Source organism: Eurosta solidaginis, chromosome X (genome assembly GCF_040869045.1).
Source record: "Eurosta solidaginis isolate ZX-2024a chromosome X, ASM4086904v1, whole genome shotgun sequence".
Lineage (NCBI taxonomy): Eukaryota > Metazoa > Arthropoda > Insecta > Diptera > Tephritidae > Eurosta > Eurosta solidaginis.
The window spans coordinates 126,972,792-126,988,810 of NC_090324.1; positions in this window are offsets into that span (position 1 = coordinate 126,972,792).

A 16,019-nucleotide genomic window follows, 5' to 3' on the forward strand; every position below is an offset into this window, starting at 1 on the left:
GGGTATATAATCTATATATCATCGATCTCTATGATTTTTTCAGACAACAACTAGCAGACCCGGCAGACGTTGTTCTGCACTAAATTTGGCCTATTTGCTTACATTTTAGTAAGCTTTTTCGTCTACCTCAGCCCTACCCCTCTACACTTTTTCCTAATCTTTTTATTCACTCCTCCCTCCGTCTTTTTCGCTTCATCTCCATCTTCGTTTCATTCAATCTCTTTCTCAGTCTCCTTCTCTCTTTTCTCTTCTCTCAAGTGTTTCTCCGTCTTCTTCATCTCTTATTGCCAGTCCCAGAGGGTGGCATGTATTTTGTTCCAGTCCCATTCCGAGTCTCAGTCCCAGTCCCACTCCAAGTCTCAGTCTCAGTCCCAGTCCTAGTCCTAATCCCAGTCCCAGTCCGTCTCTGGTATACTCCCCGGAAAAAAGCATCGTAAATACTAATATAGGCAAATTAATATACGAAATGTTAGGCAAATCGAATAGGACGTATGTAAATAGGTATGTGGGTATTATTAATTCTTGTCTTTATTTCGGCTTCGCATGCATATTTATCAGTTTGGCCAGGTTGATGCCAGTAAATCGAATATCACAATGAACTTTAAAGCTATCTGCAACAGCTTTCATTTGATATCCATAATACACACACATTCTAGAAGTATCCGGGTCCATGTTTTGGCCTATATCTCGAGACCCTAGTCACTCAGCGGTGTAAAACTTACCCTGTACTAAAGCATACATCAACAGCTTCAATTTGATACCCATAATAGAAAAACACATTTTAGGTGTATCCGGGTCTGCGTTTTGGCCTACATATCGATACCCTAGTCACCCAGCGGCATAAAACTTACTCTGTACTAAAGCAAACATCAACAGCTTCTATTTGATACCCATAATGTAAAAACACATCCTAGTGTTACCCTGATCCACGTTTTGGCCTATATCTCGAAACCCTAGTCACCAATAGGTATGAAAACTACCCTGTACTAAAGCACTCATCAACAGCTTCAATTTGATACCCACAATGTAAAAACAATGTCTAGACGTTCACGGGCCGACGTTTGGCCTATATCTCGAGACACTAGTCACCCAATGCTATGAAAATTATCCCCTACTAAATCACTCATCAACAGCTTTCATTTTTTATCCATATTGTATAAACACATTCTAGGAGTACCCGGGTCCACGTTTTGGCCTATATCTGGAGACCCTAGCCTCGCAGTTGTATGAAAACTTTCCTGTACTAAAGCACTCATCAACAGCTTCAATTTGATACCCACAATGTAAAAACAATGTCTAGACGTTCACGGGCCGACGTTTGGCCTATATCTCCAGACCCTAGTCACCCAGGGGTATGAAAATTATCCTCTACTAAATTACTCACCAACAGCTTTCATTTGTTATCAATATTGTATAAACACATTCTAGGGGTACCCGGGTCCACGTTTTGGCCTATATCTTGAGACCCTAGTCACCCAGGGGTATGAAAATTATCCTGTACTACAGTCATCAACAGTTTTCATTTGATATCCATATTGTATAAACACATTCTAGGAGTACCCGGGTCCACGTTTTGGGCTATATCTCGAGACCCTATCCTCCCAGTTGTATACAAATTACACTGTACTATATCACTTATTAAAAGCTTTCATTTGATATCCATATTGTATAAACACATTCTAGGGGTACCCGGGTCCACGTTTTGGGCTATATCTCGAGACCCTAGCCTCTCAGTTGTATGAAAATTATCCTGTACTACAGCACTCATCAACAGCTTTCATTTGATATCCATATTGTATAAACACATTCTAGGGGTACCCGGGTCCACGTTTTGGCCTATATCTCGAGACCCTAGTCACCCAGGGGTATCCTGTACTACAGCACTCATCAACAGCTTTCATTTGATATCCATAATGTATATACACATTCTAGGGGTACCCGGGTCCACGTTTTGATCTCAAGACCCTAGGCATGTAGCGAAAAAAAGGTAGACGTTGACCGATTCTCAGATCTACCCAATATGCTCACAAAATTTCATGAGCATCGGTTCAGCCGTTTCGGAGGAGTCAAGATTTTAACACCGTGACAGAAGAATTTTATATATTAGGGATATATGCTATATACGTAAGCAATTGGTGAAATTGGAAGCTTCTAGCTGTTAAAATGGGGCTGAAATTGCAAAAAAATATATATATACTATATATATATTATATATACCATCATATATATATTATATATATCACCGATCTCTATGATTTTTTCACACAAAAATATATACTATATGATCAATTGCGTGGTGGCAACGGCTTGCACCCACGTAATTGCAAAAGGATATGTGTTTAGGGGAGGGGAGAAAATAAAAACACCAAAAAAGTTTCGCGTTAATAAAAAGGAATTACAAATGGTTTGTTTTATTAACCGTATAGAAATACAACAAGTGTTAAGAAATGGTTTAACAAATGTTGTGGAAAATGGTATATAATAATAATTTTGAAAATTTAGACTTACGTGAACGTGAGATTACGTGTACTTTGGCTGCTGGATTCAAAGAGGACGAGCCTCTTTGCGACATGAGCCGATGAACCCACGATACAGCTCCTTCGTTGGGTTTCCCGGCAACAAAGTTGCTGTACCGCGGGCTCACAGCGGTAAAAATCTAAGATACATACGTACTACCACTCACAGATGCTTGTGTGTATTAGTGATCACAACATATGTGGGTGGTAGTGAACGAAGGAAAATAAACTAAATAAAAATTATATTGCGCGGGGGGGGGGGGGGGAGATATATTATGGCCTGTGGCCTAAACATACCGGCCCCCTTGACGTAGGCAACAAAAGAAAAAAATGAAAAAAAAGGAATGCCACGTCATCGCACGTCCAGTAAGGCGCTGTGTCGGAATATGGTTGACCTCACGTTTCGCTCTCCTGTAGAAAAGGAAAAGAAGTTATTAAATATAAGTACGTGGTTTTGAATTCCGTGCATATTTACTTAAATATATATTAGACTAGCAGACCCGGCAGATGTTGTTCTGCCCTAAATTTGTATATCTGCATACATTTTAATAAGCTTTTTCCGTGTCTCAGTCTCAGTCCCAGTCCTAATCCCAGTCCCAGTCCGTCTCTGGTCTACTTCCCGGAAAAAAGCATCGCAAATACTAATATAGGCAAATTTATATACCAAATTCAGGCAAATCGAATAGAAGGTATGTAAATATGTATGTAGGTATTATTAATTCATGTCTTTGTTTCAGCTTCGCATGCATATTTATCAGTTTTGCCAGGTTGATGCGACTAAATCGAATATCACAATGAAAATTACTTAAAAGCTCTCAGCAACAGCTTTCATTTGATATCCAAAATACACACACATTCTAGGGGTGCCCGGGTCCACGTTTTGGCCTATATGTCGAAACTCTAGTCACCAATATGTATCCTGGTCCACTTCCCGGAAGAAAAATTATCCGACATTTTATTCTAGATATAACGCTACCTACATACCAAATTTCAGGAAAATCGAACCATATATACGACAGTTTAGAAAAAATCGGTCCCTGGTCCACTTCCCGAAAAAAACTTTTCACAAACACTCGCCGGGTTCCTATTAAGTTATCCTAAAAATTTCATGGCGATCTTTCTATCCGTTCTCGAGTTATAAAGTGACAATCAAAATGTACACTTCTTTTTATATATAAAGATAGATTGCGCATGTGTGAGGCGTGAAGGTCGGATGTTTATTTTTGGACGGCTCCCGAGACCACCGACCCGAACACGGTCGGTTGTGTTAGGAGACCGCAAACTGTAGAGGCCGCTGTACCGCTCACCATCATTCCGGCGTATATGTCAGCGCCGAGTGTAAGCCGTATTGGTGATGAGCAGTAGAATTGCGGATCCGCATGAATTCAAAGGGCGCGGAAATCTTCGGGTCCACATTAGACGGTGAACTCAAGCGGTAATGGCTTTCGACGACGGCTGCTTGGGTTGTTATGTGCGTCGACGCCCCGAATTTGCCGCGCAGTATGAGGGTACAATGTCCATGTCCTTGGCGCTCCAATTGTAAGTCGCGTACCAGCTCTGCATCGACGATCGTGCTGGTGGCGCAGGGATCAATAATGGCCCGAACCAGGTGTAAATGCCCACGCGATTCGATGCGTACGATGGCCGTCGGCGCAATGGGCACGAAAGGCCGCATGATGGGCGATGGAGTAGCCTGGAGCAGCCGCCCTGTCCGGAAGCCTTCCGACGTGTCGCGCGATAACGTCCTTGCACTTTGGGCTTCAAGAGGGTATGGCGTCGATTTATTTCGCCGCTGCTGTCTTTCGCGTTTGGATGGCTTGGTGGGGCCTCTTTGGAGTACGATGTCGCGGTGCCGCCAATTGTCGCGTTCCTTTCGAGGTTTCTTTGTTTTCTCCGCGGTTCGTTCCTGCTGCAACAGCGGCCGGAAGCTGCGCATCCCATCTCCGCTCGTTAACCGCCTTGTCTCCGTGTTACCTCTTTCTTCCTTCTCCTTTGCTCCTCCTCCACATCTTCCTCCTCCACCTGCTGAGCCCAGGATTTAGCCGGTCCCGAGAGGTTGACTGACAACGCGTCGTCGGACGTGTTGTCTTCGCCGTTTGTGGTTGTCTCGTCGCATACCGGTCGACGCTCATCTAAATGAAACGTGGTGTGGTGCTTCTCTTGGCACCTCTTGCAGCGATACTTGCTGTTACATTTGTCCACGCGGTGAAAGCGCGACAGACAGTTTGGAAAGTACTTATGTAGAAGTACTGCCCGCAACCTCTCTTCTGGGGATTTTTTTCGGTATTCGGCACAGAGTCGGAGACTATGGTCCCTGCGGCAGAGCTGCCAAGCGACGAATTGCTTTGCGCCTCCATCTGGCTTGGCCAATAAGGTTTGGTAACGGGTCATTATCTGAAAGAAAATTGGTATCATTTATCATGCCCAAATTGAGGTTGGCGTAATGTTGTTTGGGTGGCGTAAACAAAAAATCATATCAAATATATTTTCGCAAAAGAAAAAAAAATTTTTTTATTGAAATAAAATTTAATTGAAATAAAAGATTAAATGCCATAAGTAAATACTTATGTGCGCGAAGAGATGAAGAAAAAACGGATTTAGCACTCATCCATGCGATGTGGCTGGTGCTATAGCGCATTTAATACATTTCATAATTCGATTTATGTCGGTAGATGTCGCCGAAGTAGCCTTAAAATTTATTTTTGATTTGTGGTGAACTTATTTTGCCAACAAGTGGCCTGCCACCATACGGAGCGGTTCGAAACCTGGTTAAAAAGGTACAACAGAGTTGCATTTCCATCAGTAAAAATTATTTTCGACGTGTATTGTCGATAATGTTGAGATTCGTGAACGGAGGGCATCGCGGGGAACGTATATAACTACCAGATTTCTATCGGGACTACGAAGCGAAATTTAAGCACCAGACTAGCAGAGCACGAGGCTGATATAAGAAAACAAAAACACAGCACAGCACTATCACAGCATGCAATAACAAACAACCGCACAGCTGATTTTGCCAACACAAGAGTACTAGATAAGGAACGAAGGGAAAAGACGAGATATACTTTAGAAAGCCTACGTATAATGCAGAAAAGGGAATATACGATTAACAAGAAAGAAGACACCGATGAAATAGCCGCGACTTATTTGTTGTGTTTATAGTTTAGTTTAGTATGACAAGAGTACCACGAATAATGGTATCAACATTGTATGTTTATGGTTTTGTAAAATTTAATGCAACAATATCATTGTTTAGTTTTTTTAACGTAAATATTTAATGTGACAAAAATCTACCATTTTCAGTGTAAGTTATATATAAATGTTTAATGTGTGTTATAAACTTTGTGCACCTATATGTAACACCTACTGATGTTGTTTTTGTGTTTTTTATGGATTTCTAAATAAACCTACAGTTACGCTCCTGAAGATGCTAAGAAAATCTTAGCGAAACGTTGAGCTGTAAGGTGGAAAAAGCTTTGTTTTATTCGCACCCACATAAATAGATCAGACCAGCTTATTATTTATAAAATTAGATAAATTAACTGATCGGATAAATACGAAAATATTCACATCCGGAAAGCCTGCCGGTAAATTAGTATCCATAAGTCACTCTTTCTCTAACAACAAGAACAAGAACAAAAACAACAAACCAGCAAAATGAAAAACTTTTATCAGAATATGAAGTATAAATATGACGAAAACATGTGTATGTATCTGAAGCATTACAGTAAGCAGAAAGCCAAATTAGCGAAACAAAGAGAACAACTAAAGTTTCTATTAGAATGTAAGAGATACGACTTAACTCCAAACCACTTAACATACTCAGTAAAAAATGTAACTATTAACACAACTTCCGAAAAAGTAACACAAACAATGGAAAAAACAAAACAAAATTTCCTACAAAAAATATTAAATATAGAAATAACACAAACAAACATCGATATAAAAGCTACCAATGACAGTCTACGCAATGCACAGCAACAAATACATCGAGAATTGACAAAAGAGGAATTCGATGCGGTTATCACCAAACAAAAATTAATACATGAAAAGGTTAGAAAAGGAAAAGAAACAGAACTTAAAGGAAAAATAAATGATCTTAAGCGCGAAAAATTACGAAAACTGGGAATCAACATAAACACCGACTGGTTCGTCAACAGAACGAACATTGTGTTTCCCGAAGAGGTTAAATGGCTCCTCTCACTAGGCAGAAAATTTACACTGCACACAACAAACCAAAATTTCTCACCCATACGCACGATAGCTGAAATGGAACAAATATTTTAAACAATAGAGGATGAAAAGGATAAAGAAGTAGCAAGAAATAAATTAAGCAACAGAATTTTACTTTACAAGCGAAACATACGTCATAACCCAGCAGAAAAATTCATAATTGAAACATACAAGAAAACAAAAACATTCCTTAAACTTCACAAAGATGACATAATTATCACAGACACAGACAAGGGGAATAAAACAATTGCTCTATACAAAACGGAATACAACGAAAAGATTGACCAGCTACTAGGAGACAAGAAAACTTACAAGGTAATTCGTAATGATCCAACGAACACTCTACAGAGAAAAAACAACAACATTGTATACGATCTTCATAAGGCAAAACTCATATGTGGAAAGAAAAGCAACAAATGACAAGCTCGACAGCCATAGCCCCCCGACTTTATGGATTACCCAAATCACATAAGCCTGAATGTCCGCTACGTCCTATTGTATCGTCCACTAATGTTCCGTGTTATTATTTGTCCAAACATATTGGAAAAATTCTCCAAACTTTAATATCTGAGAAATACAACATTAACAATGCGTATGACCTAAAAGAAAGGTTATCCAATGTAAATATATGTGATGAATATGTGTTGGTGTCGTTTGATGTTGTGTCTCTCTTCTCTAATATACCGACCACTTTAGCCTCGAAAATAATAATGAAAAAATGGGACAGAATTAAAGAAACAACAAATATACCAAAGAATAAATTTCAAAGCATATTGGACGTTTGCCTAAAGGACAACAACTATTTCGTTTGCAACAATAAAATTTATACTCAAACATTTGGAATGCCCATGGGTAACCCCCTTTCCCCGACGATTGCAGATATAGTAATGGATGAAATACTTGACAATACTTTCTCAGAACTAAAACAACAAAATAACACAAACATAAAATATTTAGTGAAATATGTGGACTAAGTGAAATATGGGGGCTAAGATACTTGGCTTGGATATCATAAGTGGTTTCAGGCTCTGGATCAGGGACTGATTTCAGTCTTAGACCGGCCATAGTGACGAATGTCACGCGTGATTAGTTTTCACGTCCTGCACGAGGTGCCCTGCTTCTACTGATAATGGCGGATCTAGAGAGAAGAACTCGATAAAACCCGCACCCCCTGAGTCATTGCGCCGAGCTCAGGGGAGGGAGTACTCTTTAAGAGTCAAGATCGGTACACAACGGTGACGAACTGGACTGTTTTATGGCTTTGATTTGACATTAAATTTGGACTTGATGACTTTGGGCTGGTAGGTGCGGTATTCTGCCACTTTAGTAGGTCGGGGTGAAACCCTACCGAAATGGCTGGTAGGCTAATGCTGCACCTGCCCACGTCCCGTTAAAACCGTGGCGGGCCTCAAGGTACGTTCCGGCTCCGTCGCCGTTAAGTTGGTGGTGTAGGTGCGGTTGAAGATTTTCCCGCTTCGCGTCCGGTCTGGCTCTGAACGCATTACTCATAAGGTAAGGCGTCAACCCTCGCGTGGCCTCCCTGCGTAGCATAGATAACCACGAGACCGTTAAAGGGCGACTACACAATCGGCTCCGGATAGCGGCCTTGAGGGGGGACTTTTTTATAATGGACAATACTAATACGAATCCGCCAAGGATGGGGTGCGGAAGAAGAGCGCTTTTGATGGAAATCCGTCAAATCAATCTTCAGCACTCTAAGGCGGCTTCCGCAAATTTGTTGCTCTGCCTTGAAAAAGGCGGAGTGGATATAGTCCTTGTCCAGGAGCCGTGGCTGAGTAGTAACGGCAGTAAGATTTCTAAATTAAGGACTGGAAAATTCAACACCTTGGTGCATGGGGAGGCAAGTAGGCCTAGATCCTGTGTGCTTGTTAAAAAATAGATTAAAGGTTTTATTCTCTCTAATTTCAGCAATGCTGACGTAACCACGGTCTGCCTCGAGCGAGGAAGTAATGAAATGTGGGTGGTCTCAGCGTACGGGGGACGTAGAGGGACCACCACCTGCGATACTGGGTGAAATCACCGCTGAAGCAAGGCGGAGAGGTGTTGGCGTGATCATCGGTGCCGATGCTAATGCCCATCATAGCATTTGGGGAAGCTCGGATACCAACACTAGAGGTGAGTCTTTATTTACTTTTATTATAGATGAGGGACTTTGTATATGTAATAGGGGGAATGACCCGACTTTTATTACTGCGGTAAGGGAGAAGGTCCTGGACCTCACCCTGGTTAGTAGAGAACTGGAAGGTCGGATATCTGGATGGAGGGTTCTCAACGAGCACTCCTTCTCTGATCACCGATATATTCAGTTCTCAGTGAACGAAGAACGTCCCGGTAAAATATCTTTTAGGAACCCTAAAAGTACTAACTGGGACTTGTATTGTAGGAAGCTGGGAGAGCTACTGCCTGCGGTGCCTATCATTAGTTCGGGCCTGTCCGAATCTGAGATAGACGTTCTGGTGGAAAACTTCACCTCGGCAAGCAATAGCGCCTTTCAGCTGTCCTGCCCATTGAAAACTTACAGGGGGAAGGGCAAGCCGCCCTGGTGGTCGGATTCTCTTGACGACCTAAGAGCGTCCAGTCGGCGGCTCTTCAACAGAGCCATGAGGAGTAAATTAACCTCGGACTGGGAGCTCTATAAGGTGAGTCTGGGGATTTATAAATATGAAATAAGGATAGCCAAGCGAGATGCATGGCGAAGCTTCTGCGAAAGCGTAGAAGGCTGCAATGAATCCGCGAGATTTAGGAAAATACTCTCTAGGAACCCTGCTCCTCTGGGGTATCTGAGAGATGATGGTGGGGACTGGTCGCTGAGTAGCGAGGAGTCCCTAAGGCTTTTACTGGACAATAATTTTCCCGATGTCCCAGTTGCGCAGGGATCTTCGGCTGCATGGTCGGCGGTCGTTGGCCATGCAGAAGTGCCTGCCATTCCAATACGGGAAAGTCAAATAACCTGGGCTATAGGGTCGTTCAAGCCCTATAAGTCTCCGGGCCCGGATGGAATCATTCCTGCGCAGCTTCAAAGGTCTTTGGGGATTTCCTGCCGCTGGTTGGCCATCATATATACTAACTGCCTCAGGCTTAACTATATCCCGAAGTCTTGGCACACGGTTAGGGTTATTTTCATTCCGAAGGCCGGCTGAAGCTCTCACCTAAGGATTTCAGGTCAATCAGTCTCTCGTCGTTTCTTCTTAAGACGTTTGAGCGGTTGATTGACCTGTACCTACGGGAAAGGATACCTCGGGGGTTACTGTCGGATTCACAGCATGCGTACTGCAAGGGCAGATCGACGGAAACGGCTCTCTATTCGATTGTAAAGCAAATAGAGGGGTCCCTAGAACACAAAGAGTATGCTCTGGGTGCCTTTCTAGACATCGAGGGAGCTTTTAACAATGTCTTACGGGGGCAATCCAAAGAGCTCTGGTGGGTTTAGGAGTCGAGGCGGCTCTGGTTGAATTTATTAGCAAACTTCTATGCGGCAGAATTGTTGCAGCGGAGTGGGGAGGTGCCATAATTAAGAGGAAGGTGTGCAGGGGCACGCCACAGGGGGGTGTCCTATCTCCTCTCCCCTGGGTTGTGGTAGTCAACGAGCTTCTTGTGGAGCTGGAAGCCAATGGTTGTCGGGTGGTTGCCTATGCAGATGACCTCGCTATCCTAGTCAGAGGCAAATTTCTGGGCACCCTGCACGATGTTCTGCAGGGCTACCTGGATACTGTGGCTAGGTGGGCTGAATCATGTGGATTGGCGGTCAACCCGGGAAAAACGGAATTGGTCCTTTTCACAAGGAGATATAAGATGCCCGATTTCAGAACTCCCTCGATTGGAGGGGTACCGTTGGTACTTTCTGATAGGGTTAAATATTTGGGGATTGTTTTGGACAAGAAACTGTCCTGGAGACCCAATGTGGAAGATCGGGCCAGGAAGGCCGCCATTGCCTTGTACTGCTGCAGAGGAGCTATCGGGAAGAGATGGGGACTCTCGCCAAGAATAGTACACTGGCTTTATGAGATGGTGGTCAAACCGATTCTGCTATAGGGGGTGCTGGTCTGGTGGAAAGCACTGGACACGGCGAGCACCTCCAAAATGTTAGTGATCGGTATCAGTGGTGCTCTCAGAACAACACCTACCTTGGCACTGAACGTCATGCTGAACATATACCCAGTAGATATTGCGGGAAAGGCGGTCGCGGCAAGGTCGTTGGTCAGGCTTCGTGATATGGGATATAGACTTTCTGACCGCGGACACTCTAGCCTTCTTACCAGTTTCGACTTCATCCCGGACAGAACGGACTACTGTATGCCGATAACTGCTCCTTATACAACCTTCCCCCCAGTTATTCCAGAGAGAGAGGATTGGGGAAGAGGAATTATCTGGGGCATGGGACCGGTTAACTTGTTCACGGATGGGTCAAAGCTGGATGGAAAGGACCCCCCGTCTTTTGTCAAGAGCTAAATTTAGGCCGTAAATTTAAGTTGGCTGATCACTGTAGTGTATTCCAAGCGGAAATTGCTGCGATTAAGGATGCGGTGGATGGAATGCTATCCAGTGCTACCACGGTTAGGGAATTTAACATCTACTCTGATAGCCAAGCGGCTATCAAGGCATTGAGCTCAACTACAGTGCGACCGAGGGTGGTCTGGGAGTGCCTGACCTCACTTGCGATTGCATCGAATTATTTTACAATTAAGATTATCGGGGTCCCGGGCCATAGTGATATCCCGGGTAACTGTCAAGCGGATCTTTTAGCCCGCATCGGTACAACTGAACCGGATGAAGATGGCTGTAGGGATTTCGGGATCCCGCTGGCCACCTGTGGATTGCTCCTCCATAGCTGGGTCTCGAATCAGCTCAGCAAACGTTGGGCGGATACCACGTCTTGCAGGGTAGCAAGATCTTTCTGGCCAAAAGTGGATGGCAGGAGGTCTGCTGAAATAATTGGGTTCACTAAAGCTCACCTATCAATGGTCATTGGGGTTTTGACAGGGCACTGTCCCATGGGTATCCATGCGGTACGTCTCAGTATACTGGAAACTCCATCCTGCTGCAGCTGTATGGAGGATGATGAGGTGGAATCACCAAATCACTTTATGCTTGATTGTCCAGCTTTTGCCAGAACTAGGCGAAAGTACTTCGGTCGCGACTCACTTGGATCTCCCGAGGATATATCCAAAGTTGAGATCGGTATCATTCGGAACTTTATCGTTGCTACCCAACGATTCTCTAAGTAGCTAGATCTAAGTCACCGTTATTTTTTTGATATGTGGTATCACAACGGACCTTCGTGTTGTCCAAGTGAGCTATCCTTATGAGGGCAGATACCACCTTACCTATCCTATCCTATCCTATGTGGACGACATATTCGCTATAACCAAAAGAAATGACGCGGAACTCATCTTAAAAACTCTTAATAAATATCATGAAAGACTAAAGTTCACCATGGAAATGGAGGAAAACGGCAATATCCCATTTCTCGATGTCCGAATACACAAGAACAACAACAATATAATATTAGACTGGTACACCAAACCTACATCATCTGGACGCCTAATAAACTTCCTATCTTCACAGCCTAAAAAATATAAAGTAAATACTGCGAAAAACTTCATACACAAAATACTGACAATAAGTCATCCCAAATTTCACGACGCCAACATTAAATTAATTAAAAGAACGCTAAAGAAAAATAATTACCCAGATCACTTAACCAATAACTTAATTCAACAAAAAATAATAGAAATGCAAAATATAATAAATCCATCACCAACTACAGATATGACAAATGAACCTAAAAGATACTTTAGCATCACATTCGTTCCCAGGCTCTCAGAAAATTTCACAAACATTATACAAAGACCAAACTTATGCTTAGCCTACAAATCGAATTGCACACTAGCGACATGCTTCACAAAAACAAAAAGCCCAATAGACCAGCAACAACAAAGTAATGTAGTGTACGAAGTAACTTGCAAAGGCAACAACAACGAGAATTGCAACAAGATTTATATCGGGACTACGAAGCGAAATTTAAGCACTAGACTAGCAGAGCACGGGGCTGATATAAGAAAACAAAAACACAGCACAGCACTATCACAGCATGCAATAACAAACAACCGCACAGCTGATTTTGCCAACACAAGAGTACTAGATAAGGAACGAAGAGAAAAGACGAGATATACTTTAGAAAGCCTACGTATAATGCAGAAAAGGGAATATACGATTAACAAGAAAGAAGACACCGATGAAATAGCCGCGACTTATTTGTTATGTTTATAGTTTAGTTTAGTATGACAAGAGTACCACGAATGATGGTATCAACATTGTATGTTTATGGTTTTGTAAAATTTAATGCAACAAAATCGTTGTTTAGTTTTTTTAACGTAAATATTTAATGTGACAAAAATCTACCATTTTCAGTGTAAGTTATATATAAATATTTAATGTGTGTTTTAAACTTTGTGCACCTATATGTAACACCTACTGATGTTGTTTTTGTGTTTTTTATGGATTTCTAAATAAACTTACAGTTACGCTCCTGAAGATGCTAAGAAAATCTTAGCGAAACATTGAGCTGTAAGGTGGAAAAAGCTTTGTCTTATTCGCACCCCACATAAATAGATCAGACCAGCTTATTATTTATAAAACCAGAATTTTTACCAACCAAACTCTCGTAATTTGTCGATTAGTCAGGATGGAAATGGCAATAGGGGCGCCAATATGGCCGCGGTTTTTGAATGAACATACTTGGTCAGTAACCGAGGACATTAGAATGATCGACAGTAAGAAAAGTGATCGTAGAGAGCAGAAATCTTCGTCAGAAAAACGAAAGGTGCGTGGCATACCCTTGAAAGCTGGCGGAGAAGATCTTTCTGTAAATTTGGAGTTCATTGTACCATTCTTGCGTGTGCCCGTAACTCGCAGTTTTGAACTTACACAAACAGTTTATCGAAAGTTGGCAGATCTTAAGGTGAATGCCATAATGTTCGGAGGTATCGTTGTGATTGCTGTGGCTCTGGTTGTCGCTTTAGTAAAAATGGTGAACGCACCCACATTTTATGATTATGGCAAAAAAAGTACGCGTCCAGAAAATTTCGTGAACGATATCGATTGTATGAGCTCTTCTCCATTGGCACATGACGAAAATCGTAAAGCGGCAAAGCCCGTAACTCTGGAACAAGGACTGTATGCGGATAATATAAGTGTAACGTCTTGAGCGCAGCGTGGCGTTTGCAATTATTTTCAGAGAACTAAAAAATTTGTACAGGTAGGAAAGGACACGCCTACTGAACGCATTATCGATGGACTCACCAACTTTAATGTGATCAAAGTTGTTTTGAATGGCACGGCGTTGATGCATGCTATAGAATCCGGACGAGATAAGGACGCGAGTGGTTGTGAAGATATTTATAGAAGCTGTAACTGGAATAGATTCTCTTTTTTGTAGTGTTGTAAGATTTGCTAACCTCTTTTATTACACCGGCAATTTTGAAATCATGCTGACAGTTTGTATTAGATTAAAGATACAAAAAAAAAAATAACTAAGTAGAACTAACGCAAAATTTTGTGATGAAACTTGACAAATATGAAATGGGCCTAATATAAAGGAAGTAAAGTGAGGTAATTTCAAGTCTTTACGTTCTAAAGGGCAATTTGGTTTCTATTTTATTCCAAAATCTTGCACATAATGGAGCGCTGTCAAAAAAAGTTCCACAAATGAATTAACATAGCCCAACGGAGCTCAATAACTTAATTGTCAGCTTTCTATCGTCAAGCGATCTTTCACTACTTTTCTATATGCCACCGCTTTGGCATACGTCAATACCACAGCGACACTTTTGAGCACCTTATCACGGCTTGCTATGTCGGCAGAACGCTCATAACCATTGACAATTGAAACGGCGCTGTTGCAAATGGTGCTGCTTTTATCATGGAGAATAGAACCGATTTCCTATTACCTCAAGCATATAGCCTGGAAATGGGGACTCAGGGTTAGTGGTAAATGAACATTTTTATATCTAAGTGCCGACCAAAACAACGCGCGCTAGAACCAGAAGTAGCGGCTGTCGATAGAGCCAAGTCTGTCCTACATTTGCCGGTGGATATGACACAAATAAGCGACAGGTGTGTATAAAATTACATCTTGGAGGTACTGAAAGCTTACTAATATAATTATATTGCTCTTTGTCTGAGGGAAGATCGTGCAATCAACATGGCTAACTGATACAACTCTTCCGCTATTGCCCGACGATGGCAACGTACCAACCTCAGAAACTGCAGCGCTGCATTATGAAATACAAAGAGCGGTTGAAGAGGGACGCTATTATGTTGATATCGATCAGGTGAGTTGTAGATTGTACATATCCACCCATGATATGGCATAGTCCTCTTGACTGGTCATGCATTCCATTAATTTAGCAAAATACATCTTATCTGATTCCGAGTAGTGATGGTGAAGTTGGCATGCAGGTGTTTCAAATGTGAGTCCAAAAACCAGATATTCCGTGTCGCTTAGCGGATGATTTACGAAGCTTAATTCTTGGCCAAACTCTTTGAAATCACTATTGATTTCTTTCACCAATTTCTTAAGTTCATGCTCTTCATCGTTTCCACCATATGAATGCCAAATTGGCTGTAAAATCTGGTCGATTTGTTGAGTGCTCAAGATTCCATGATTGATGCAAGTTTGCAAAACGATTTTTTTTTTTTAACACTATCGTGCATTTCGGAATTATATTGAAATAAGTTGTGGTGACAAACTACCGATGACACATTTTTAATCATGATAGGTTCAGCATAGAATGTATGTATGTGCTGTGAGTGGTAGTGACTGAAGATTCGAAATCTCGCGCGGAAATGAGCGATAATTTTGGTCAGATAAGCCATCATATCATTGCAAAGATCCTGAGCCAGATTAATTTGTTGATTTCTTGCCTTTTAACTGCTCTCTACGCATGACTTTTTCCAAAAACTTAGAAAAGAACCATGAATTTAAATAAAATGACCCAAGTCGCACATGTTTCTAACTGACCTCAAGTTGTTAAAAGCAGTTACCCGAGAAGGGTGCAAATTTTCTCAAAGAATACACGAAAACGAAAAATAAACAAAATCAGCGATGCAAAATTCCTTAGTAGGCTCCAGGGGTTTAAATATTCTTTTGAAATGATTCTCAGAGCATACATAAGTTGAAGATATATGTACGTATGAGAAGGGTTTGAAAAATCATTTTATTTGCTTAACTTTAAAAATAGCGTCTGA